The 26028-nt window shown below is 40.8% G+C and overlaps 1 long non-coding RNA gene across 1 annotated transcript in view; it reads right to left on the bottom strand.

Annotated features, from left to right (window-relative positions):
- Nucleotides 1–446: 446 nt before the first annotated feature.
- LOC110340740 overlaps nt 447–26028 on the bottom strand; it is a 40834-nt gene continuing 15252 nt past the window's right edge. The window contains exons 3-4 of the long non-coding RNA XR_002382542.2: nt 2841–2896; nt 447–1138 (exon numbers count right to left, since the gene is read on the bottom strand). This is a non-coding gene — a long non-coding RNA (uncharacterized LOC110340740). The remainder of the gene's footprint in view (nt 1139–2840; nt 2897–26028) is intronic.

Raw genomic sequence — 26028 nt, 5'->3', positions numbered from 1 at the left:
CAGTTTAGCATAGTCAAAGACACAATGAAACAGCCATAGACTTTCTGCCTGTGAGCACACCTGGCGAAAGTGATGAGAGCCTACATTGCTTCTCTCTCCCAGCTTTGAACCCTCAGCTATCCTGGAATAAAAGCCTCAGGGAAACCCAGTCAAGAGCTCTTGAGCAGCATGACCTAGAGTCCCCTGGTTCTGCTGAGTATCAAATTCTACTTCAGTTCCTCAGCACTGGTCACTGGAAGATCATGATAAAGGCTTGTGGTGATAAAAATTGGTTAAGGGGCGCCAGGCGGGGGTGGCACACACCTTTAATCCCAGCACTCGGGAGGCAGAGGCATGTGGATCTCTGTGAGTTCGAGGCCGGGCTGGACCAACAGCCTCCAAAACAATACAGAGAAACCCTGTCTCGTAAAACCAAAAAAAAAAAATGGTTAAGGGGCAACTAGAAATGCTGAAATAGATTTAATAGGCACAAAACAAGTTTCTTGTGTGTACAGGTGGAGCTCGGTTATACGCAAGGCAACATTCATCTGTTACTTCTGTTGATAAGGAAACGGTGTCACCATCCATCACTTTAAGGTGAGGATGGAAGGGGGAACACAAGACATGTGTAGTCAGATGGTCCATGAGGTTTTGCTTGTAAATGCCCAGTATTCAAGGCACTCAGGAATGTCTTACAGTTTTTCCAGTAAACACACACCATGGCAAAAAGCTTTTATTCCCTGGCTTCAGGGTCTTATCTATTTGTTTCTAGAGATTTACAGAAGTGTAGTGGCTCAAGCCTATAAGCTCACCACTCAGGCGACTGTGACAAGAGAAGCAGTGTCATTTGGAGACCTAGACTAGTGTTGCCAAAAGAGCCAAAGCTTGAAGGAAGCGTTGGGCAGGGTGGCCTGAAGGTCTCCTTGAGCTGGCACAGCCGGCTGAGAGCCTGCTCCCAGATGCTGAGTCACACATTCCTGCAGGTAGCAGATCCCTGGGTGCTGTCAGCACTTGTGATCACGTTGCATAAGCCCCTGCCCTTGTGCTAGGACGGGCCATCCTTTGGTGAGTGAGCTGCAGGGTTCTTGACCATCCCAGGAAGGTTTGGCTTTTCTTGTTACCATTGAAAATGGCATACAACACTGAATCCTCCTAGCTTCTGTCATGACCAAAAAAAAGAAGCATTTCATTCATTTATTCTTTTTAAAATTGTAATTAGTATGTAACAATTGTCTTAGCTGACAGGCTTCACTGTGACACTTCCATCCACACGAGATCCTGTCCACCCTTCCCACTCCCTTCCTTGCTCTTGGCTCACCACTCCCTGCCCCCACTTCTCTCCCTTCCCTAGTGTTTATTCTCCTACTTGAATATTTGTGTTTTATTTTACTCTTTGAGGCAGGGCCTCTCTGAGTAGTTCTCGCTGTCCTGGAACATACTTTGTTGAGAACCAATGTTTCTCAACCTGTGTGTCTAGACCCCTTTGAGGGTCAAACAACCCTTTCATAGGGGCTGCATATCAGGTATCCTACAGATCAGATGTTTACATTATTATTCATAACAGTAGCAAAATTACAGTTATGAAATAGCAATGAAAGAATTTTATGATTGGGGTCACCACAAAGTGAAGAACTGTATTAAAGGGTAGCAGCATTAGGAAGGTTGAGAACCACTGATGTAGACCAGGTTGGCCTCCAACTCACAGAGATCTGCTTGCCTCTGCCTCCTGAGAGGTGGGATTAAAGGTATATGACACCAGTCACAACACTACTTGAAGTTTTGTGAGGATCTTTTGGGGGGGTGTTTTTTTTTAATATTCTCTCATATACCAAAATAAGTATTTGTGTGTCAGGCTAAGCTGGAGGAAGAGAGTGCATAGGGAAAGTCAAAACATTGATCAGCAGGCACAAAAGTATAAATACAAAGAGTGTAAGTTTTGCTGTTCTAGCAGACACTGAAGTGAATACAGTTAATAATGATGCAGCATATATTTATAGTAGTGTATGCCTGCAATGCCAGCACTTGAGAGACAAGAAGTTCAAAACCGTCCTCAGATACACAGTGAGTTCATGGCCAGCTGGACTTCATAAGACCCTGCCTCAAATAAAAACAAATCAGTCAGGCACAGCAGTACATCCCCTTAATCCCAGCACTTGGGAGGCAGAGGCTGGTGAGTCTCTGTGAGTTTAAAACCAGCCTTGTCTCCATAGTGAGTTCCAGCACAGCCAAGGCTGCATAGAGAGACCCTGTCGAAAAACAACAACAAAATAACAAAACCAAAAAACCACCAAAACAGCTAGAAGGGAGGTTCTTACCTAGTGTCATCACAAAGAAACCATAAGTGTTTCTGCTGCTGGATATGCTAGATTCCCCAGCTTGGCTATTCTATGATGCGTAGCGGATTCAAATACCACATTGTGCCCTGTTCTTTGTTTTTGTTTGTGTTAATTATTTACATTTATTTATTCATTCACGGGGGAGGGTCGGCACACCTGTGCCACAGAGTGCATGTGAAGATCAAAGGATAACTCGTGGGCGTGGCCTCTCGCCTCTACCTTGTGAGCTCTAGAGATCACACTCAGATCTTCAGTCTCGGCATCAAGCACCTTTACACGCTGAGCCACCTTGCCAGCCTCGTGGTCTGTCTGGTTTTTTGAGATAGCATTCTCGTGTAGCCAAGGCTGGCCCCAGCTGACAGGTGAATAAAATATAATCTGATGGTTCATTTTCAAATTCAAAGGATTTTGAATCATCCTAGGCCCTGCTAAGGATAACAAGAAAATACTAGGAGCCTTCTAAGCTGGCTCCCCCAACCTGAACTCCCCCTCCACCTACTCAAACTAGAACTTTTAGAAACTTACCAACAGCTGAGCTTGCCTGAAGCCTGCAGATGTGGCAAGGTCATGAACCTGGGAAGCTTTAAAATAAGCAGGACATAAAACAGAGATAAACATGCAACCCACATGCAGAAAGGAAAGAAAGAACTACATGACCTGTAATATGGCACCCTCCTGATTACTCAGCCAAAGAAGTAAAGGGTCTGCATCAGGGCTCTGAAAATTGTCCTCAGTGCTCAGCTAGGGTGCCTGCCTTCTAGACTGGCATTCAGTTTTGCAAAGTGTAAAACAAACTACCTCATGTCCATTACACTGAGTCTCTTATTATGCAGTAAGGCTCTATGTTTTTTACACTGCACAGCTGAGTATGGCCTTGAACTCACAAATCCTGTCTCCAGTGCCCAAGTGTTAAGATTATAAGTATATGCCACCACATCTGCTGTCATATGCAACTATTCATCAACTAAAAATAAAATCTGCCACGTCAGGTGTGTTGAGCAAACTCATGAAGCAGAAGCAGTAGGATCTCTGTAAGTCTGTGTTCAGCCTGGTCTACTAGTGAGTTCCAGATCAGCCAGGGCTATGGAGTATGACACTGTTTCAAAATGAAAAGAAAATGAAATCTGGGGCTGGTGAATAGTTAATAGTGTTGGTATAGTGCTTGTCACATTAGCATGACAACCTGAGTCCAATTCCAGACCCTAGTAAAAAGCCATGTACTTATAATTCCAGAGCTACGGAGGCTGGCTCAGTCTAGTGTAACATTAAGCCCTAGGTCCTAGGGATGAGAAACCCATCTCAAAACACAGGGTGGAAGACTCCTGGGGAACAACAGTGAGAACTGCTCTCTGGCCACCACACAAATGCATAAATATGCACTATACGCAACATGTGCACACATGCCGCACACACGCGCGTGCGTGCGCAAAAATGCACACACACACACACTAAAATAAAACACTAAAAATGTCCTCTCCTGGAGGCCTCGACAATCTATAGTACCTCAGATAGCAGATCAGTATTTATCCCTGGTGTACAAATGGACTTTGGGAGCCCATTCCACACGGAGGGATGCTCTCTCAGCCTGGACACATGAGGAAGGGCCTAGGCCCTTCCTGTGATGATATGACACACTTTGAAAATTCCCCCATGGAAGACCTTACCCTCCCTGGGGAGCAGAGGGGAGATGGATTGGGGGGTTGGGGATACAGGGGACAAGGGAGGAGGGCAGGGAGAGGAGGCTGGAAATAACATGTGTAAAAAAAAGAAGAAAAAAAAAAACAAAGTCCTCTCCTATGAAGATCTGCTGGATGAACTTAACTAGAGAAAGAGGAAAAACTAATTCATTGAATCAGGCAAGGAGTACCAATAGGTCACCAGGACAAGAACTAAGGATTTTACTGACAGTTAGATGGTAACCAAATCTGTCTCTCATCCAGGCTCCAATTTGTATAGTGCGTTAGGAGACTAGATGATGTCAACAGCCTTCCCAGTAGACTAGTTATCTCAGTACTCTGCCCCTGGCAGGAGAACCTGTGTTCTGGAGTATTTTTAGTGCTTTTCTACTTTGGAAATCCAGTCATCTGAAGAAGAGCCAGCAGCTGGACTATCCTGTGACCTCACTCCCCAGATTTATTCCTTAACAACCAGCAAGTTATTTAGTCACCTGGGAAGAGTCTAGAAGGGGGTTGGGGTTCCCCCATTTGCAAACTCTCAGAGGTCACAGGGGCTTGTTGTGCCAACCCAGGTGGAAGTGTGGGCTTCACTGTTGGTAGGAATCTCGTATTCAAGGGAGAAAGACAAAGAAAAGGGTTCCTCCAAATCAGGTAGGTACTGCCTATCATTTCACCAGCAGAGTGGAGGATGGGGTGAAGAGTCAGAACTTATTCTGTCTTTTCTGAAGTACTGGGCTTTAACAAGATCAGGATCCCATCCTGCTAATGGTAAGCCTTCTGTCATTTTCTAGGACTTCATGGTGGATAATGTCTTTCCACCAAGATACAGAAAGTAAAATAGCAAAAGATGAACCAACCTTTTCCCTATCTTTGCATTTGGATTTAACCTCAGATACTTAATTTTATGCCAACTTCATCCAGCTTGTAAGGACAGATTTATCCAACACCAGCTGTCCGCACATGTAAAGGCTGTAGCACAAAGATAAAATTAGAATCAAGTGAGGATCATATTCCTCAAAAAGAATTCTGCTCTGTCCCGCTGATGCCCTGAGATACAACTGTCAAACCAAATTCCAGCATTACTGTTGTTTTCTTTTTCTAGGACTTCCTAAATAGATATAGTTTAGAAACTGATTATATCACCAAAACGTGCATGGGTCCTCAACACATACACACAGAATTATAGCCATGGGTACAAACTTATTTCCAAGGTTATTCTCACCTAGGTAGGGGCAAAGTAAAATCTTAACAGAATTGGAAGAGAATAAAGTCGACTACACAATACTATCCTTTTTGGGGGTGTTAAAAATTTCCAAAATTGCATGAAAGCAAAATAGATTGGAGTATGAATAAAATGCAACTGTCCACTAATTTCAAACAGGAAACATCAAATCTCATTGTCTTGGTGTTATATAACAAGTATGACACCATATTATCTTTTTATGGGAAGAAAAGGGGGATTTAGTCTCAAATTTGACTTGTTAAATAATGTATCTACAAAATCATAGCTATAAAGATACATTGTTAATGTTCTATGTTGAGTGTGGTAAAAGAATGGAAAGCATCTGTGATAATAAATACAGGAAAGATAAACAGCCTCCTCTATGAGGAAAAAGAATGTACCCTAACCAAACAATCAGAAAATATGCTGTGTACATGATAAAAAAAAAACAAACTTGTAGTTAAGTAGGTGCTGAGAATGTAGCAATTGAAGAAGTGCGATTTGGCCATAATTATTGAAATAGAAAATATGTTCACTTTCCTGTTATATCCACTACTATAGATAACACTTAATAAATTGTTCAAAGCCATAGCAAGGCTTTCCACTTAGGTCTGTTTCTAAAAGCCCACATATATTTCAATAGATAACAGATAAAGTCAACTACTATAAATCATGTGGACATCCTGTGCAACTTAGACTGACTCAGACTTTCCTGTGTCGTTTTCAAATGATCATGTATGAAATGCCCCATAAAATGAAAGAGCCAAAGTATAGATACATAGAGATATACAGAAAAAGTAGAAAAAGTAATTTTATATATACAACTTGTGCAGAAATATTTTCTAGAAATATATACAAAAAATTGGGAATTAAAAAGGGTAAAATTTACTTTTACTTTATACCTTCTAGACTCTGAATGTCTAGGGTTTTTGCCCTTAAGTTCTGACTACTTTTACTTTTAAAAGTTGTTTCAACACAAATTGCAGAGTGCTTTTAGCATTGATTGTATTTTGTTAGAGTCTAATTTTCCAAAATGTCTCCAATAATTTATTTCCAATGTTATGATACAGAATACAGTGTGGGGATGACTTTTATGTGTCTTACAAAATTTCCTTCATAAACTAAACACTCTCTCATCCTTGCAGCCAGGTTAATAATATGCTTTGAGACCATTTACAACTATGTTCTCAATCTGTTTTCTCCCGTGTACTCAGCTTGCTTAAATTTAACATGCCTTTAAGAAAGTCATGTAACCATGCTTTGGACTTTCCATGTAATCAGCTTTTAGAAGCTAGCTTGAATTTACAGCTTTAATCTTAAACTATGTCCCCTCTTTCTCCTTAATGGTCCTCCCAAACCCTGACCCAGAATAATGAGAGGTGGGGGAGTGGGAATTAGGTCTAATATCATTCTGTGAAGGCAGCAGGTTGAAAACAGCCTTGGAAAAAAGAAATAACCATAACAAATACTAGAAACAAGATGTGGAAAAAGGCTGATAACATCTGCTCATGGTTTTGAGTGCTATTCTGAGTCAGTAGGGGGTTAGAAAAGTAACTGCCTCCCTTGTAAAACCCTGATAAAGATTCATTATAATGACAATTTATTTTTATTTTGTTTGTGTTGATGTTTTGCCTGTGTCAGGGTGTCAGACCTTGGAGTTACAGACAGTTGTTAGCTGCCATGTGGGTGTCTGGAATTGAATCTGGGTCTTCTGGAAGAGCTATCACTCAAGCCCCCCTGATAAGAGATTCTTGAAGACAAGAATTTCTGAGTTCCTTTCTCATACAACTATGTTGTACTGTTTGATCGTGAGGATGGCCTTCTGTCCATGAGAACAAGCAAGAGATGGGCAGACCAGATCAGCTTGCTATTGCTTTAGATGACTCCAAGAATTAGGTTTTTACCTCCTGTTTTGAGAAATGGTTAAGACCTCAGGACCCACCTCAGTTGTATTTAAAATCTTTTAACAAGATTCTCATGTTCATATAGATGTTACTATAGATGTTCATACACACGTTAGCAATGCTTTTATTTACTTCCCCATCCCAGACTCTCCAGTTCTGCGTGGGTATTCTTTGCCACAAGTCTTCTGTCCCAATATCCTGGCATCCCAAACTGTCCCTTGACCTGCAAGTGACCTACAAACATGTTATTGTCCCATTTCTCTTGCCTGCTATGAACCTCAGCCCCTCAGTCTCTCACAGCACTCGACACTGCAAAGGCAGCACTGTGCTAAAATGAAGTTGCTAACAGGAGAGTCCGGGAGGCTGCAATACCTCCTCTCCTCTCACCCAGTTCTGCCTCTCTTGGCACTAGGTTTCAGTGCTTTCCTGAGACCACAGTCAGCTGCCCTCATATTCTGTAGCATCAGGGCTGGACCCAGGCAATGATTCACTCTCTGTCTTGCACAAACATCTGTATTTCCTTGTCACACACTCAGTGCTACCTTTACCAGACATTGTATATGGTTCTTCAATGTTATGACCACAGTGGTTTCACATCCCAAACCTGGGATCAACAGTCTCCCCATACATCTCCACCATATTTGACAGATTTTTACACACTGCCACTTGGGTTCATCTCAATACCACATTGATTCCATAACACATCTATGCAACAAACAGCACACTCGGAGGTGTTTATGATCTAGTCTTAGGTATGTAAAGACTACTGGTAGGCATAGCTGTGTGGATGGATCCCTCTGAGGTTGCTTTTAAGTTCAAAGGTAATTGAGAACTTTGGCTTCTTCTCAGTGCCTAGGTCTGTTTTTTCCCACCTGCAGGGAGTACATAGGAAAGATTTGCTACAAGGACAAAGAAGTTCTCACAGAGAGCAGATGGTGGTAAGGGCATACCACTCTAAAGGTAGATAGCGATGACTTTATTGCTGTCTTTGCCATGCACAATCAGTGTGGCTTTAGGATATTATTTTAACCTCTCTAAGCTTGCTTCTCTGTTAAATGAGAATAATAGCCAAACCTCTTGTGGTGAGAGACATTATGTATATAAGGTAGTCAGAGCAATATCTGGATGATGGACATCCTTTTACAGCTATTAAAAATTAAACTTGAAAATGAGCATTGGGCATGGTCTTTTTTATTTGCAAAGCCTGTTTAATGCTATTGCTTCTCCCCTCTAGTAGTCCTCTAGTTGCATTGCTCTGGCACTCATGACAGTAACATGACACCCTAACCAGACTAGGTGATCTTAGCTGTCCTTGTGTGCAAAGTATTCATCTTGGCAATATGTGCAAATACTGTGTGTGTGTGTGTGTGTGTGTGTGTGTGTGTGTGTGGTGTATGGTATGTGAGTGGTATGTATATTGTGGTGTGAGGGATATATATGTGTACTGTGTATGGTGTGTGATGTGTGTGTGTGCATGGTGTATGTGTGTGTGTCTGTATTTAGGGCAAACAGAAATGGAACAGCCTCTTAAAAGCTGGACATGTCTTTATAATATGAAAACTTACATACTAAAATCAATAACATTTCTCTCAAAAAGAATATTTTAGTTATAGGTAAAATCATAGGACATAGAAGTTTTAGGGTTAAATATCAAAGTGTCTTCTGTAGGAGGTAAAGAAATTAAAAGGTATCTTACTTCCTCGTTGTAGAGGTAGATTTTTTAAAAAGCATTTTACTGTTAGTTAACTTTTTCATACAATGTATATTCTCCGCTCCCAGATACTCCTAGCTCTTCCCTACCTCCCTATCCCACCAACTCCATGCTCCTCCATGCTCTCTCTCTCTCTCTCTCTCTCTCTCTCTCTCTCTCTCTCTCTCTCTCTCTCTCTCTCTCTCCTTCTTCCCTCAGCCAAAAATAAACTAACTGCAAAAACAAAACAACAAAAGACAAAAATGCTAAAATTGTAAAAGTGCAATGAATAACATGAAATTCATTTTGTGTTAGCCAACTACTCTTGGACATGGGATTTGTCCTGAAGTGTCATTGATATACCCATTATTACCACACTGAAGAAAACGGATCTCCCCTTTCCCAGCGGGTATCACTCACAAATAGCTTTTTGATTTAGGAGTGGGACTTTGTGTCTGTTTTCCCTTCTCACATGGGGATCTTTTCTGATTTGAACACATGCAAGTTTTGTGTGTGCTGCCAGTGTCTGTGAGTCCATATGTACATCTGTCCTGTTGAGTCCGGAAGACACTGTTTCTTTGGATTTACCCACCACCTCTGGCTCTTTCTGTCTTTCTGACTCCTCTTCTGCATAGATCCCTGAGCCTTCATGGGAGGAACTTGATGAAGACATCCCATTTAAGGCTGAGTGCTCCAAAGTTTCTCACTCTCTGCACATGGTCTAGCCATGGGTCTCCGTGCTAATTACCGTCAACTGCAAGAGGGAGCTTCTCTGGTGAGGGCTGAGTGATGAGTCATTCCATCACTATGCTCTTCAGTAGAATAATAGTAGTCATTTTTTCCATTAGGCTTATGACCTATCTAGTTGCAGGTGCTTGTCACTTTAGTGGTGTCAGGAATAGGTTCCATCTCATGGGGTGGACCTTAAAGCCAATCTTTTCAAATGGTTGGTTATTCCCATAGTATTTTATTTGTGCTGCTATTGCACCTGTATATCTCGTATACAGGTCAGTGCTGTGGGAATCAGAGTGTGTAGCTCATTTAAATGATGATCAATTTTCTTCTTCCATAGTGTGCCAAATACATTCCAGCACAGTGAATGCCAGTTAGGAAGGACAAAGCTTCTAGTTGGTCACATCGATTTCTCCATGTCTGGTGGTATAAAAAAGTGGGGACTTCAGCTATATGTCTCCATCCTCAAGTTGGTTATAGAGGTTAACCAACACCCTGTGATATTTGTCTTTGTCTGATTACTCTGCAAAATGTAACCCATTCCAGTCACAGACACACACATACTAGTATGTGCAAGTATTGTCAAGATAAATACTGTGTCCACAGGGACTACTAAGACTATATAGTCGTGTTGGGTGTCATGTTACCATCATGAGTGCCAGAGTCATGTAAGAGGTTGTAGTTGGTGCATAAGATGTCTACTTGGGGCATTGTCTCTCCCATTACATGGTGACTCATTTAATTTCTGTTTACATATGTATGTATTATTGGAAGTTTCTACAGTAGTGGGTTCCATATGGTTTTCTAAAAGGCCAAGTATTAGGTGTCTGTCCCTATATTCAGAAGTGGCTTTTCTGTTTCAGGATACTACCATAGAGAAGGTGTCATCTGAGTTAAATTGTCCTTTCCATTTAAATAGAAACGGGGTGGGGGGATAAGCCTGATCACGAAGAAATTCATATTTTTATTTAAAGATAAATAAACTAGAACAAAGCAAGTTAGTTTTAAGATAACTTTGAGCGAGTGTTGGTTTAGGGGCATATATTTAAAGAGTGAGAGAGCTGTGGGGAATCGGGAGTTCCATGGAGGAAACAGACCAAGGTACAGGTAAGCTTACAGGATTTAAACTTGAATGATTTAGGGGGCTAAGAGCATGGCTCAGTGGGTTAGAATCCTTGTTATGAAAGCAAGGGGGTCTAATTTCAAACTCCCAGTACCCAGTTAAAAGCCAAACAAGACTTCAGATACCCATAACCACAGCCCTGGGGGACAGAGACAGGTAAATCCTAGAAGCTGGCTGGCCATCCAGCCTAGCCAAAATCACAATCTCTGGGTTCAGTGGAAAACCATGTCTCAAAAAACATCATGTGATGGAGCTAGAGGGAGACAAGAAATACCCTGCCCTGGTTCACATGGACATGTACACATAGGTACAAGTGCTCATACACCCCACACATCTGTATACACACACACACACACACACACACACACACACACGTACCCACAGGTACAAGTGCTCATACACCCCACACATCTGTATCCACACACACACACACACACACACACACACACACACACACACACACACACGTACCCACAGGTACAAGTGCTCATGCATCCCCACACATCTGTATACAGAGAGAGAGAGAGAGAGAGAGAGAGAGAGAGAGAGAATAACAAATGAAAGTAATAATAATTTGTCATAATTTTTAAAAGAACTGTATTATTGTCTCAAAGATAGTTAGGCTCTTGCCTCTCCGCAGCCTTGCTCCTGACCTCTCTCAGGGGTTCAGTGATTTCAGGCACCAGACACTGAACCTCTGAAAGTACTGCACAGCACCTCCCTGCATCCTGGGCCTCTGCCTTCATCACCACCATAGCCACTGCCTGGTTTCTTCTCAAAACAAACAAACAAGTAAAAGTATCCCTTTAGGTGAAGTTCTCCTGCCTGTGACCTCAGCTTTGAGGAAGCTCAGACAAGAGGATAGTTACAAATTTGAGGCCAACTTGGCCTACAGAGTAAAACTTTGTCTCAAGGAAACAAAGGAGGAGGTCAGAGGATGTGGTGGTTTGTGTGAAAGTTGTCTCCCATAGGTTCCCATATTTGATCATCTCATTCCCAGGTGGTGGGATTGTTCAGGGAGGTGTTGCAACCTTCCAGGAGGAAGTATATCACTGGGGATGGGCCTCGAGAGTTCATACCCTTGCCCTATGTCCAGTTTTCTGTCTCTGCTTTATCTCTGCAGTGGAGAATGTGGTCATTCAAGTTTCAATTTTAGCCGCCTGCAGCTTTGCCTCCCCTACCACGGTGGGGTCTCCCTCTGGAACCATAAGCAAACATAAACACTTTCTTGCATAAGGTTTAGATCTCGTTTTATCACAACAACATAGAAAAGTAGCTAAAACAGAGGAGGAAGAGGGCAGCAGTAGGGGAAGGGCCATCAGTCCTATCCTTAGCAATATTTGAAGGTTCCCTAATAAGACAAAGTAGGAAATGGCTTACCCTTCGATTCAGAAGAAATTATCTTAGATTTGAGTCCTAAAGCCTGAGTTTTTATGTGGAAGAAATTTATGAATTAGGTTTTTTCAAATAGTTTTATATTCTTATTATTCTGGGTCCATGAAATCATAAACAGTTGTTAATTATGGAGCCAGAACTGGCATGATGGACGGAGCACAAGCCATGGAGAGCATATTAATCATAGTTTATTATATCGAGACTGAAAGGGGGAGACAGACATGACAGAGAGAAAGAGGAAGATGAGAGAGAAGAGATGATGACAGAGAGAGGAAGACAAGAGAGCAGAAGTGGGCAGGGTCTGTCTTTTGGGGTTTTTTGTTTATTTGGGGTTTTTTTTTGGGTTTTTGAGACAGGGTTTCTCTGTCTTGTTTTGGAGGCTGTCCTGGAACTCACTTTGTAGACCAGGCTGGCCTCGAACTCACAGAGATCTGCCTGCCTCTGCTTCGGGGTCTGTCTTTTAAAGGGGTCCTTTGCACCTGCGTGCAGACTGGTTCTCATGGAACTCTGGGTTGGCCAGAGAACTGCCTGAATGCATTCTGCCAGGTAACAAGGCAGGCCAGCGTAAGGCCTGAACCTTTCAAACACCACAAAGTGAGGAAATTTTTTCTTTGAAGAAATAAATGACTAACAGAATACTTGCTTTCAGAGCCATAAGCCTCCTTCTGTGTCAGAAATCCAACTTCCCTATAGGCACTATGCTGTGAGAAGTCCAAGTCACATGGAGAGGCCCAGAAAGGCAGGCTCCTATGTGGAGAGTGATGAGGCAACAGTGACAGAAACCCAAGTGAAGTAACCATTTTTGATATGCAGTACCTACCTCCAAATGTTGACACATGGATTAGAGACTAACTACCAACTACCTTTGAATTCTTAACTCCAAACACCAAGCCACAGGCCGTGCACCCCTGCAATAGTCAGGGTTCTCTCAATGGACAGAACTGACAGAATGAATATGTGTTAAAGAGTGTTAGAGGGTGGTGGTGGTGTATGCCTTTAATCCCAGTACTCGGGAGGCAGAGGCAGGCGGATCTCTGTGAGTTCAAGGCTGGGCTGGTCCGACAGCCTCCAAAACAATACAGAGAAACCCTGTTTCGTAAAACCAACAACAAAAAAAATAGTATTAGATCCACCTACAGTGGAAAGAAAGAGAATTCACAAGGCTGGTTGTCTCAGAAGTCCCAGTCTGCTGCAAAGCCCAGAGGACCCCTAAAGAGCAGCTTCTGATATCACTGAAGGCACAGGGTGGATGAACTTGTCACCAAGAGTGAGGGCAAGCAGGCAAAAAGGAATGTCCTTCTTTCATGTTCTTTTATATGAACTGCCAGTAGAAGCTGCTGCCCACATTTAGAGAGGCTCGTCTTGTTTCAAACAATCTAATCAAGAAAATCCCACACAGGAGTGCCTGGGTGCTTGTGGTTTAGTTGATTCCAGATGTAAACGAGTTGATAACCAAGATTAGCAGCCATGACAGCCCCAGATGAACCTGTCGGTTAGTATGGTTTTAAAGTAGATTTTGATTCTTTTCAAACAAGTAGAGTCTCAGCATCAGGGGCAAAGAAGCAGTAACATCCATAACTCATGAGTAGGAAACATGTCTTTTGATGAAGAAACCATGAGAGAAAGACTGCAGACAGTGTGGGTCTCGGGATCAAGAAATCAGTAACAATAAGGGTTGAGTTATGGAGAAATCCAAATAGAACTGTATATGCTATTTACAGAATAGTGTTCTTTTATCACTGCTTCAAAGAGTGGTTCTGTGTTAAATACCTCCTAGCTCTGGTAGGAACCATAGGAATCAGGACAGTGAGCATTTCTCTCTAAAGGAGGTGTAAATTATCAGTAATGCCTGCCTTCCTGTCACTGGAAAAATCATAGAACATAAAAGAAAAGGAAGGAAGAGAGGGAAGGAGGGAGGAAGAGAGGGAGGGAAATAAAGAGAGAGAAAGAGAATGAAAGAAGGAAGGAGAAAGAAAGAAGGAAGGAAGAAAGAAAGAAAGAAAGAAAGAAAGAAAGAAAGAAAGAAAGAAAGAAGAAAAGAGAAACACCAAAGAGACACAAAGGAGAAGGCAAAACTCTTGAGTGTGAGGAAATAAACTTTTTTTTTATCTGAGACAGGATGTTACTATGTAGCTCTAGCTCTTCTGGTTGACACTGTGTAGACTAAGCTGGTCTCAAATTCACAGAGATCCACCTACCTCTGTCTCCCAAACACAGGCATTAAAGGCATGTACCTCTATACCAGTGGAAATAAACTTTTTAATAATCTATGAAACAGTGTTTTAGTCTTGGCTTTATATTGCTATGCTAAATTGTTTTAAATTATTTCTTTTTCTGAAAAGAGAGATATGGAGGAAAAGAGACAGGGTTGGATGTAAAGGCTATAAGGTAAGGAACCAAGAGATCCAGAAAAAAATTAAATCCCTTGTTCCTAGAAAATACTTACTAAACTAGGAAAAAGAGCAAGGTGAAACTTGAGAATTCTTGTGTATCAAAACATCAAACTTTTTTAGATCCATCATTAAAATATCCATCTGGAGCTAAGAGTGTGGATCCATGGTAAAGAACTACATAACTGATGTTCTGGATCCAACCCAGAGTAACTAACACACACACACACACACACACACACACACACACACACACACACACACAGGTAGGGGAAGAGAGAGAATAAAGAAGTGATAAAAGAAAATAAGGACATACATAATTTAAAAACAAAATTATTTATGATATAATTTTTAAAAACACATTATTTGTAATATGTATTGCTTCAAATTAATTATCAGAGTAAGTCATAGGAAATAAAATAGAATAGAATGCTAAACTTCTCCATCAAATCAAATGAACAAGACTTAAAAATAAAGCACCAACTTTATTACATAAATTCAGTGTTCTCGGTCATCCACTGTTTTAAAATATAAAATATTGTATGTCGCTAAATTTACTTCCCTTTATCTTATTTTTCCCTAGTTGAATTTTATCAGATTCTTCCATTATTCACTTTTAAGTAGATATCATATTGTATTTTTTCAAAGCTCTGAACCTACATTATCCATGAAACTAGTGTAAGCAGGCATCCTAGCCGTTCAGGGAATATATAAGGGCATCACCATTGTTCATTTGTATTATGTCCATGTATCTTTTCATCTCTCCAGGGTAAGACTGCCAAGATCTTGGCTCTTCATTTGGTGGAGTCTAATTCTGTTCTCTTTACAAAGAGCTAGGGTTACACTAAGCAAAGGTTACCGTTTACGTGAGACATGAAGCCTACTGTCATAACTCATCGCTGAGGTAAAGTTCTCGGCTATTTATTCTCTCAAGGACATCCCTGGTGCTACCTAGACTCATAAACCACATTTCAAGGCTGGTTATATGTAGTGCCCACATATCCTCTCAATCCACCCTTCTGTTTTGATATTGTAGAGTATTATTTTCTATCCTTTCAAACCCCTCCTAAAGGAAAAAACATGGGAATCCAACAAAAAACCAACAGGGAAAGCCCAAATGTATGATGGGAAATTCTTTTAGAAATTACTCATATGCATGGTCAATTTTATTCAGTCACTCACTCAAGCAAGTACTGCAAGAGCTGTTAGTGTAAACAAATAACATTTGAAATGCTTGGGTAAGCTTTTTTTTATTTTCCAGACTTCTGAATTATGGGTGGCACTCAGTGCTGACTCTTTTTGCTTTGGGAACCAAACAGCTCTTTTCTTTTAATCCTCCAAGAAAGAGAGAAAACATGCTCAGACCCTCAGAATTGTCTCAGTGTTATTTGTTTTGTTTGGTATTGACAGTCTAGGGAATTGAGTTAAGAGCCTTTGCCATAGCGGGCAGTGCTTTATTGCTGAGCTTTGGCCCTGGAACACCTTCCACTGCTCTTTATTTTCAAACATGGTCTCAGTAAGCTACACAGGCTACATAGATGACACTGAAATCACTGTTCAGCCCAGGCTGATCTTGAACTTGTGATCCTCAGCCTCCTAAGAAATTGTTATTATATGTTTGCACCACCAGACCTGACTCTAAAAAAATGTTTTGAAAAGGAAAACGATGAGCCTAGAAGAAAACTTAGGAATAATTTCACTTCCTTCTTGTCATAGGACAGGAGGCAATTGAGCCCCCAAAGTCCTAAGACATGGCAGATCTATTATGACAATTTAGATTTCCTTAGTGTAGACATGGCAGATCTATTATGACAATTTAGATTTCCTTAGTGTGGAGTGAATGGTCTCTACCCATGGTGGCCTGAATGAGAGTTCCCAATATTCCCAGGCAAATTCTTGGTCCCCAATTGGGGACACCACTTTTGGAGGTGTAGGAGGAGTAACCTTGTTGGAATGAAGGATGTCACTAGAAGTGGGCTTTGAGATTTTAAAGACTGGCACCATTTTGAGTTTGCTTTTTCTGCATCCCTCCTACTTCTAGTGCATGACTGATGCCTGTTGTCACCGTTCCCTGCCACTATGGACTCTTGTCCCTGTAGAATGATAAATAAATTCTTTCTTCTACAGGTTGCCATGGTCAAGGTGTTTCATCACAGCACCAGAAAAGTAACTAACAGACTTCCTTTGCTCCTTGCCTCCCATATCTGTGCTGGGTGTCTTTATAACAACTCAATACAATACAATCGCCAGTCATTTGGGAAGAGGGAACCTCAATTGAGAAATGTCCCACCAGCTTGGCCCCTGGGCAAGCCTCTGGTGGTTCCCTGATTGATGGTTGGTGTGGGAGGGACCAACTCACTGTGGGTGGGGCCACACCTGGATTGGCTGTCCTGGGAGCTATAAGAAAACAGGCTGAGCAATCCATGAGGACCAAGCCAGTAGGCAGTACTCCTCTACGGCTTCAGTTCCTGCCTCCAGGTTCCCTCCTTGGGTTCCCTCCATGACAGCCCTCGGTTGGAAGCTAATATAAACCCTTTCCTCCCCAAGTTGCTTTTGGTCACTGTGTTTTATCACAGCAATAGAAGCGCTAACGGGGACAATATCTTATCCATTTCTACATGATCTTCAGATACAGTTTAACTGCTCAGCGAACTAAAAGTATATCTCAGATTTTTTTTACTGTATTAGCTATCGCTGTCTATTGTCACTGATTTGGTGACGGGACAGGATAGGAAGTCCTGCTTCGTCTTCACACTCTGGACTAGATGATAGTATCTGGCACGGGGTGCCTTGGGCTTTAATTTTGATGGTTCATGCTTAGGACTGGAAGCATCTGGAATATCAGAAAACCCCAGCTTGACCACCCTGATGAGAGCTTAGAAATGACAGTTTATTATTATTCAGGCTAATTTAAATCTTTCTATGTACCAATTCTATCTGAGTAACATAAGCACTGCATGAGACCATGGGACCCAAGTGTTGGTTTGGGGAAATGAATGGCCACAGATACAGTTGTGGTGTTGTTGTTGGTTTGGTTTGGCTATTCTTAAGGTCAGGCTCCAGTTTGGGGAGAGCCTCACTCTAATCTCTGTGAAATTGCTGACTTTGAAATGAGTTCTAAACTATCAAGCATCCAACAAAGGGAATGTGGCCACTATTAAGATCCCCAGTGGCTATGAAAAAAAAAAGATCTAGCAGCCCAGGAAAAGCCCAGTTATCCCTCATCCTGATGACTGAGATACATTTCTCTAGAAAATGATCACTGAGATAATATGAAGACTGTCCTCTTCTGTGCTCTGAAGGTGGTTTATATGTTGGAACCTCATACTCGGTGTAATGGTGTAAAGAGCTAGAGACTTTGAGGAGTAATTAAGTCATGAGAGCTCCTTACTCATGAATTGGATTAGTGTCAGCACTGGCTAGTCTTATGTCAACCTGACAAAAGCTAAAGTCATCAGAGGGCAGGAGCCTCAATTGGAAAAAGTCCTTCCATAAAAGCAGGCTATAGGCAAACCTGTAGGACATTTTCTTAATTAATTATTGATGAGGAAGGCTGGGAGAGGAATCAGTTCATTGTGGGTAGTGTTATCCCTCGGCTGATGGTCCTGGGCTCTATAAGAAAGAAGGCTGAGTAAGCCATGGGGAGCAAGCCAGTAAGCAGCACTCCGCCATGGCCTCTGCATCAGCTCCTGAATCCAAGATCCTGCCCTGTTTGAGTTCCTTTCCTGACTTTTTTAGGTGATAAACAGTTATATGGAAGTGTAAGCCAAATAAACCCTATCATCCCTGAGTTGCTTTGGTCATGGTGTTTCATCACAGCAATAGAAGCCCTATCTAAGATAGTGTTCTTATAAGAGACTCAAGAAGGTGCCCTCATTCATCTGCCATATGAAGACACAGCATCCAAAATGCATCATTTATCAATCCAAGAACTTTTATCATGCTCCAAGTCTCACAGCACCTTGATCTCTAACCAGAATTGTGAGCAGTTCATTTCTGTTGTTTGTGAAGTATGAAGCCTACACATCACTATCACAACTGGCTAAAACAACCTACTTCCTCAAAGTAGGCACAGCAATGTACTTCAGCAAGTTTCCTACTACAGTTATTCTAAAGGCTTGAGGCCGAAACATAAATTCACAGACACTAATCCATGCCTTCTGTCTAAATCTGTTGCTATAAAATAATACATGAGCATGGGTAATTTACAAACAAAAGATGTTTATTTAGGCCCACAGTTCTGGAAGCTGTAAAGTTTAAGACAGGGTGGCTTCTTCTGGCAAAGACCTGATGCTGCTACACAGCATGGTATAAGTTAGGGAGAAAATTAAGTATCTACAGGAGATGGAAAAACCCAAAGGCAACCTTCCTTTATAACAACCCAAGTTTGTGGTAACTAATCTTATAGGAATAGACCCAGTCCTATAAGAAAGGCATTCATACCTCTTAAAGGCCCACCTTTTACTTCTACCACACTGGCAAACAAATTTAAACTTTCCAAGTCACCATCAGCCTGCTTCTTAATAAAACCAAACACAGCTTGATTGTATTTCCTTACAGGACAAAGAAGAAAATTACTAGAGTCTCTCTTTCTATCAACTACCCAATTAATGAAAAGACCAACATCAGATCGAGTCATTCTACATTATTTCAACCCCTGTGTTTTGACACCCAGTGGAAAGGTTTCATTTTTAAGCCCTCTGGGAGAGTCCCAGTAATGGAGACATAAGTCTAGATAAGAAAAACTAAATGCCACTGGAAATGTGCTTGAGAAAAATCCACCCACTGCATATCATTTAAGAGAGATTCCACCAGTCTCTGGAGTAAATAACTGCATGGTAGCTCTATAGCTAGCCTGTGTGCCCAACCAGGACAGACAGAGTATTCCAATTATCCAAAGAATGAATTCACTTTTAATTCCAAAAGGCAGGAAGTGTTCTATTTTGGAAACTTAAGTGTCCAACAAGAGCAACTGTATAAGGAAAGAAAAAATTTACTCACTAAAATTTAGGAGCCATTTAAACCTTGACTATGTAGTCTTTAAATACCAATACCCATTCCTTGTGTATCTTAGCATCTCAACTAAAGGCACGGTAGAGAAGAAAGGGGGGTTGGGGAAAAGCAACAGACATTCAAGCTGAAGTTTCCATCAGATGTTTCATATTCTCCATAAGTAAATTTAAAGTCTGGTTGGTAACAGCTTAAACTGATCGGGTTAGTTGATCAGTGTAAGTTGTTATACCTGGGACGTATGGAGGAAAAGTTTCAAGCATTTTCTAGGTACAAGTGCTACAACTGCATAAAGGAAAGCATCTGGATTTTAAATACTCAGAGTGTTTCACCCCAAGTAAAGAAACCAGGTCTTCTAACAAGCTGTATGTAACTAAGTACGTGGATTTGGGTATAATAATATGGATAGTAGTATCACCTTCTCTTTCATTCCTTAATCAAATGCAGAACCCCAGTCCCCTGTGTTCACCAAGGTAGCCTTTTCATACTGCACGATAGAGGTTGGGTTTTATAAATAAAACCATAGACTTTATAAAAGAGTGTGAAGAAGGAACTGGGAAGATAGAAAGTTCTGCAAAGAGTGTTAACATTTGATATATGAGAAAACCAACGCTGAGAAAAGATCAACAGTTTGCTCAGCGTTGCAAAGTAACTCTTTTATTCCTCTCTTTGCAATCCTCCACATCTGGGGAGCAATACTTAACTTGCCCTCAAAATTCCATCAGTTTCTTCTGTCTGTAGGCAATTGTCAACAATTGCAAGGGAGTAGCTTACATGCAAGCAGAAATGGGCACCTACCTAGAAACCTATTGGAAAGATATGAATTCAGTCTTCTTGGTTACACATAAGCTAGAGCTGAGTCTTCGCTGGATTTTGCCTCCTGGTTATCACACTCAAGAGAAGTAGAACCACAGCCAAATGAAGCCATGTCGTTATCATAAGGGACTTTGCTACTGCTTTTGGAAGCTTGCTTTTAGCAGATGCTATCTGGCACACTTGTCTAGTCTTGCATAAGTTCCTCCTACTGCATTTCATTCTTGTAAAATGCACATATGAGCAGCAGATCTCAAAGAATATGAGGCTTCTATGTCTCTTTTAAGTCCTACCTGATGGAATATAATGCCTTTAGATTAAATCCACTCCTCCTTCCCTCTTAATTCCTTTCGTATGTCTCCCTATTTTTCCCTCCCAAATTCATCTGCTGTCTTTTAAAACCTGCTGAGTCCACACAGTTCTGGCTGTATGTATATGGATGTAGGAGCATCTGCTGGATCATGGCTAGTCTTTCGGATGCCTCAGCCTTAAAGAAAGCATACTCCCTTTCCTTCAACAGCCATCAATAGCTACGGGTAGGATTTCATGACCTCCTCCTCCATTCACTCTGGAATTTCTGCTGTCTTTATCTTGTCTGGGTTTTGTGTAAGCAGTCACAGCTGCTCTGAGAACATGTGTGCAATAGCCCTGCCATGCCCAGCAAATAATGTTTCACTACAAATGTTCACTACTTCTGGCTTTTGTAATCTTCCTGATTTTTCTTCTGTGATGATCTGTGAGCCTAGGGAAGAGGAGTGTAAGATAGATGTTCTGTTGCAAGCTGATCACTCCATAATATCTTATTCTATACATGTTGACCAGTAGTGGGTCTGTATTCATTGTCTTCTATTGGAAGAAGACGCTTCTATATGGGTTGAAATCTGCTACTACATATCTATGGGTATAAGGACAAGAAAATAGTTGTCAGTTTATTATAATGCCCATTTCTCAGGATGATAGTATGGCTCTCCCCTAAGACCAGTGATCTAACCAATCATGGGGGGTCGGCTAAGATAAAAGTACCCAGGCATGGATTCCATTTTACAGAGCAGATGTTAAAGACAATCAGAAAATGATTGGTTCCTGTCTTAACACTAATGTCATCATTGTGCCAATGTGTAAGCTTTAACAATTTGGTTGTTACTGAGACTCACAGGGCTTGTAGCTGGGTAATATTGATTACCGTTCTCCTCCAGTAGCCTGCATAGCACCTTCCAGCGCCATGAGAGCTAGCTACTAGGGATGAAGCTTCCAGGTCAGTTCCAGTTAGCTTTCCCACATCTGATGACTCAAGGATGTAGTGTCTTCAGCAATAGAGTCCTACCATCAAGTTCTGGAGGGTCACTAAGAGCAAAAGCAATATAAATAGCCTGTAATGTTTGGGAGCCCATGGAACACTACTGACTGACAACTCAAAAAATGTAACTCATGCCTGACAGTGAGTTTTTCAATGTGTGTGTGTGTGTGTGTGTGTGTGTGTGTGTGTGTGTGTGTGTGTACAGGTTTTGCTTGTCGCCTTTCTCAAATGATCTTCCTTCCTCAGTCTCTCAAGTGACTTAAATTGTTGGAACATTCCACGGTACTGAGCTAAGTGAAAATTTAGGAACTGTGAAAAGAAAAGTTTATTTTTGCTAATTTAATTTTACCCAAATTATTTTAACAGGATCTTGACATATCAACAAAAAAGAAATATGAAACAAACTTACTTCTTAAGTAGTAAAATACAAATAGAAGCATAACTTTCTAGATATTTTATTGCATAATTTTCCTGAAAAACAATTAGCTATGAGAGGGCAACACCTGACTTATGTGAAACTTTATGCTTTTTAAACAATTCTTCATTTAATCTTTATTTTTCAGATAGTGCTATAATCTCTATTCTGTTCTACTCTACTCTGTTTCACTCTATTCTACTTAGAGACAGAGTCTCCTAAAGCTCAGTCTATGCTCCAATTCACACATAGGTGAACTTCTGATCCTTATGCCCACTTCCCAAGAGCTGTAATTACAGACATGTAACACCACACTCAGTTTACAAAATTCCATATGAGATTCTGGGAACAGAACACAGGGCTTCCACATACTAATTAAACATATTATTATACTCTGCTGACCCCATCCCCTACTATTCTTATTTTATTACTCAAAAATGCAAAAGCCTTGTTCAAGGTAACAGAGCTAGTAAATGCAGAATGAGTATTTACACATCACATTTAGGTAGTAACATCTCTTCCTTACACAAAGGATATGTTATTTATTAAAAATATATGTATTTGGGGATCTGGAGAAGAGGGTCAATAGTTAAGAGAACAATTCAGCCTTGCAAAATAACCAAGTTTGGCACCAAGCACCCATGACAGGCAATTTGCAACCACCTGTAACTCCATCTCCAAGGGTTCCAGTACCTCTGACCTCTACAAATACCTGAACTCACATGCACATACCCACACAGAGACTTACCCACATACACATGTGCAGCATAACTTCTGCACCTAAGGCTTAGGGGGCATCACTGAAGAGAGGGTCAAAAGACCGTAAGAGGCAGAGATTAATGGATGTGGAACTATGTGTTCTGCATGTAGTAGAAAAGCAATAAATAGTCCCTGCACCTACAATAAATTAGTTCCAACTGCCTTTTTCTTTTAGTGAGAATATGCAAATCTCTAAAAGGAACCTACATCTGTATTTCTGGGTTGGTCTCTTGGATTCAGCTAGCTTCTAAGATCTCCAAGTAGGCAACGAACATCTTCCTCTACAATAAAAATGAATGTCTCATAGAGTCCTGGATGAATGGGTGTGTGTCTTGTAACTAATGCTGAAGTTCATTTAATAAACAAATATTTATGTGTATTCTATATCTTTGTTTCTATGCTAGGCTTTCTAGGATGATGACCAATACCGGTTTCTAAGTTTTTCTTCATGAGTATGCATCTTTAATGTAAGCCTTTAATGTTTTAAGAATCTCAAAATTACATCTTCCATGACAAAATTATTTGTTGAAAAAACTATTGGGTGAAATTCTTTAAAAGATAACACAATTTTTTCTATGAGTTTTACTGTTCTTCCCCCAATAATATCCAAATCTCTAGTTGAGAGGAATATCACACCCACCATGCAGTCTGTTATATTATTTCCCAGATTGAGTCTATGAGCAGCTATCTGATTTAAGCAGGCAGCCCAGGTATTGTCTTCATGTTGTGGTTATCGAAGTTTAGAGTATAAGTATACTGTCTAAGGCTGTGCTATAAGTGTGTGGTAGAGTGGATTCTCCAAAATACACAGCAGAAAAGATTAATGTGTCTACAAAGTTGTTGGGCATTAATCAAATTAATTCTGTCATTATTACCCTTAAGTACAAACACAATTATTTCCTATTTAAGAATGTAAGATGGAACCAAATACTAGAGTAAATAGTTCAAGTCACAAATGTTATATATATCCACTTAGAACTTCAGGAATCATTGTGACATGCGACCTTACACAATTTTCTTTACTAATTACTCCTTTTATCCTCAATGTGACATTTTTCTTCCCAGTTGATAGAGCAGACATGAGCTTCAGCAGACACTTGGCTCAGCCTTTAGAAGCAACTCTCAGAATTATTTTTAGCTACTTTACATTTCAAAAAAGACAATGCCTATATATGACAAGGGGGCAAATAAGTGATAGTTAGATAACTATCTCTTTCTAGGGATGATAGGACATGGAACTTCCCTAACCTGGGGAAGGAAAGTTTAAGTGAGATAGTTGGATGTGATTAAATTCTGTGAGGCACAAGGATGATTGTGTGGGGAAAGACACATGAAAAACTCTCTTTTGTAGATTGTCTGGTATAAGGTTCACCTCTGTAGCATCTTAATGATTCTTCTGGTATAAAGATTCCAATATTTTTGTCAAATAAGGAACCATTCAAATGCATACAGATGTGAGGTGGCCTAGACCATCACTCCAAAGTATAATCCATTGGTTAGAGTAGGAAAACAAGTTCATAGCTGATTATTAGTATTAAAGATGCTTAACTCCTGGAGATGGTATCAGAAAGGAAGACTGACTTACTGTTTTAGTCAGGGTTTCTATCACTGTAACAAAACACCATGACCAAAAGCAAAGCATGGGGTAAAGGTTTATTTTGCTTACTCTTCCATATCACATCTCAGCACTGAAGGCAATCAGGGTAGGAACTCACACAGGGAGGGAACTTAGAAGCAGGTGCTGATGCAATGGTCTTGAAGCAGCGCTATTTACTGGCTTGCTCAGCCTGCTTTATTATAGTATCCAGGACCACCAGCCCAGAGATGTCACTGCTCACAACGGACTGGGCACTATCCCATCAGTCAATAATCTAGAAAATAGTCACCCTCCTGCATGCTTTCCAGATTTTGTTGAGGCATTTTCTTCAACAGAGGTTCCCTCCTCTCAGATGACACTAGCTATGTCAAGTTGATATAAAACTAGCACACTTACCATTTCTCTAGTATAGGATTAACTTTTCGTTTTGAGTCATAGGGGTTATCACACACATCGCATCTTACAAATACCTAGCCACAAGAACAGGCAAAGATTGATGGACAGAGGATACATGGGACCAAAATTCTTTCTCAACCATAGTACATTAGAAGCCACTCTGTGCAAAATTATGGGTATAGGGTATATGTCTATCCTTGACATCTTCTGCACTTAGATGGTAAGATATATCCCAAAGTTGAATTCTAGGACACCTCAAATCTAATAGCTCCACTCCCTTGTCCAAGTCATTTTCCCCTCAGGCAGAGTCAAATGCCAACCACTGATTACCCATTTAAAATGCTTAAAACAATCTTATAGAAAGTGCTGTATCCAAAGAGGGATGCTCTCTCAGCCTGGATTCTTAGGGGGAGTGCCTGGACCCTACCCTGAGCAAAATGACAGACTCTAGATATCCCCTATGTGGAAGGAAATGGTGATAGGGTAAGGAGGCTGGGGGGGTGGGTGGTGGAGGGTGCAGGAGGAGGGGAGGGAGAGGGAACTGGGATTGACATGTAAAACAAGCTATTTAAAATTAAAATAAATAAATAAAAAGCAAAAAAAGAAAGTGCTGTATCTCTGGCTTTTCTAATTTTATGTAACTCACATTGCTATGTCTTGATGCTGTGGACTGGACGGTTTGGTTCCTCTTGAAGGAATTTGAGATATCAGAGAACAGGTGTGCTAAAATATTTTGGGAGATTCCTGAAATAAGACTTTGTAGGCAACCACCTACTCATCAAGTCTGGCATACTTTTCTGCTAAAGCAACAATCATGTTCTGAGACAGCAAGTGCCCAATTTTCCCTGAATAGCTATTAAGGCACCTGAACATGATCAGTTGTGGAGAATGGTTTTAGATAATTTCTCTTCGTAAGTGGCTTTAGCAATCTTCTCATCTCATCTTCCTGACTCCAGGTACATAACATTAATCCTGGGTATTAGGAAAAATTTTATATGACTCGGGTGTGTCCAAGAATATGGTTCTTTTTAACCCTAACACACATCTTAATTAAAACAAGATCTGAGTACATATCGTGAGGTAGGAAAATTGAAGTTATCGAAAGGAAATAATCCTAATTGATCCTCAGGCCGCCTACCTCATTTACCATCTCTTTTGATTTGAAGATTGCTTCTTCTATAGTATTTACATGCCCTCACAAGATAGAAGCCTAAATGTAATAGTCTCCAAGACCATCAAGAAAGAAAGAGATAGAGAGAGAGATTACTCTATGTTCAGTGTAAAATGAGGATTT

The sequence above is a fragment of the Mesocricetus auratus genome, unplaced genomic scaffold (assembly GCF_017639785.1).
Source record: "Mesocricetus auratus isolate SY011 unplaced genomic scaffold, BCM_Maur_2.0 Super-Scaffold_6730, whole genome shotgun sequence".
NCBI lineage: Eukaryota > Metazoa > Chordata > Mammalia > Rodentia > Cricetidae > Mesocricetus > Mesocricetus auratus.
Note: the sequence above shows the minus strand (reverse complement) of the source record. Positions and strands in the feature narration are given on the sequence as shown.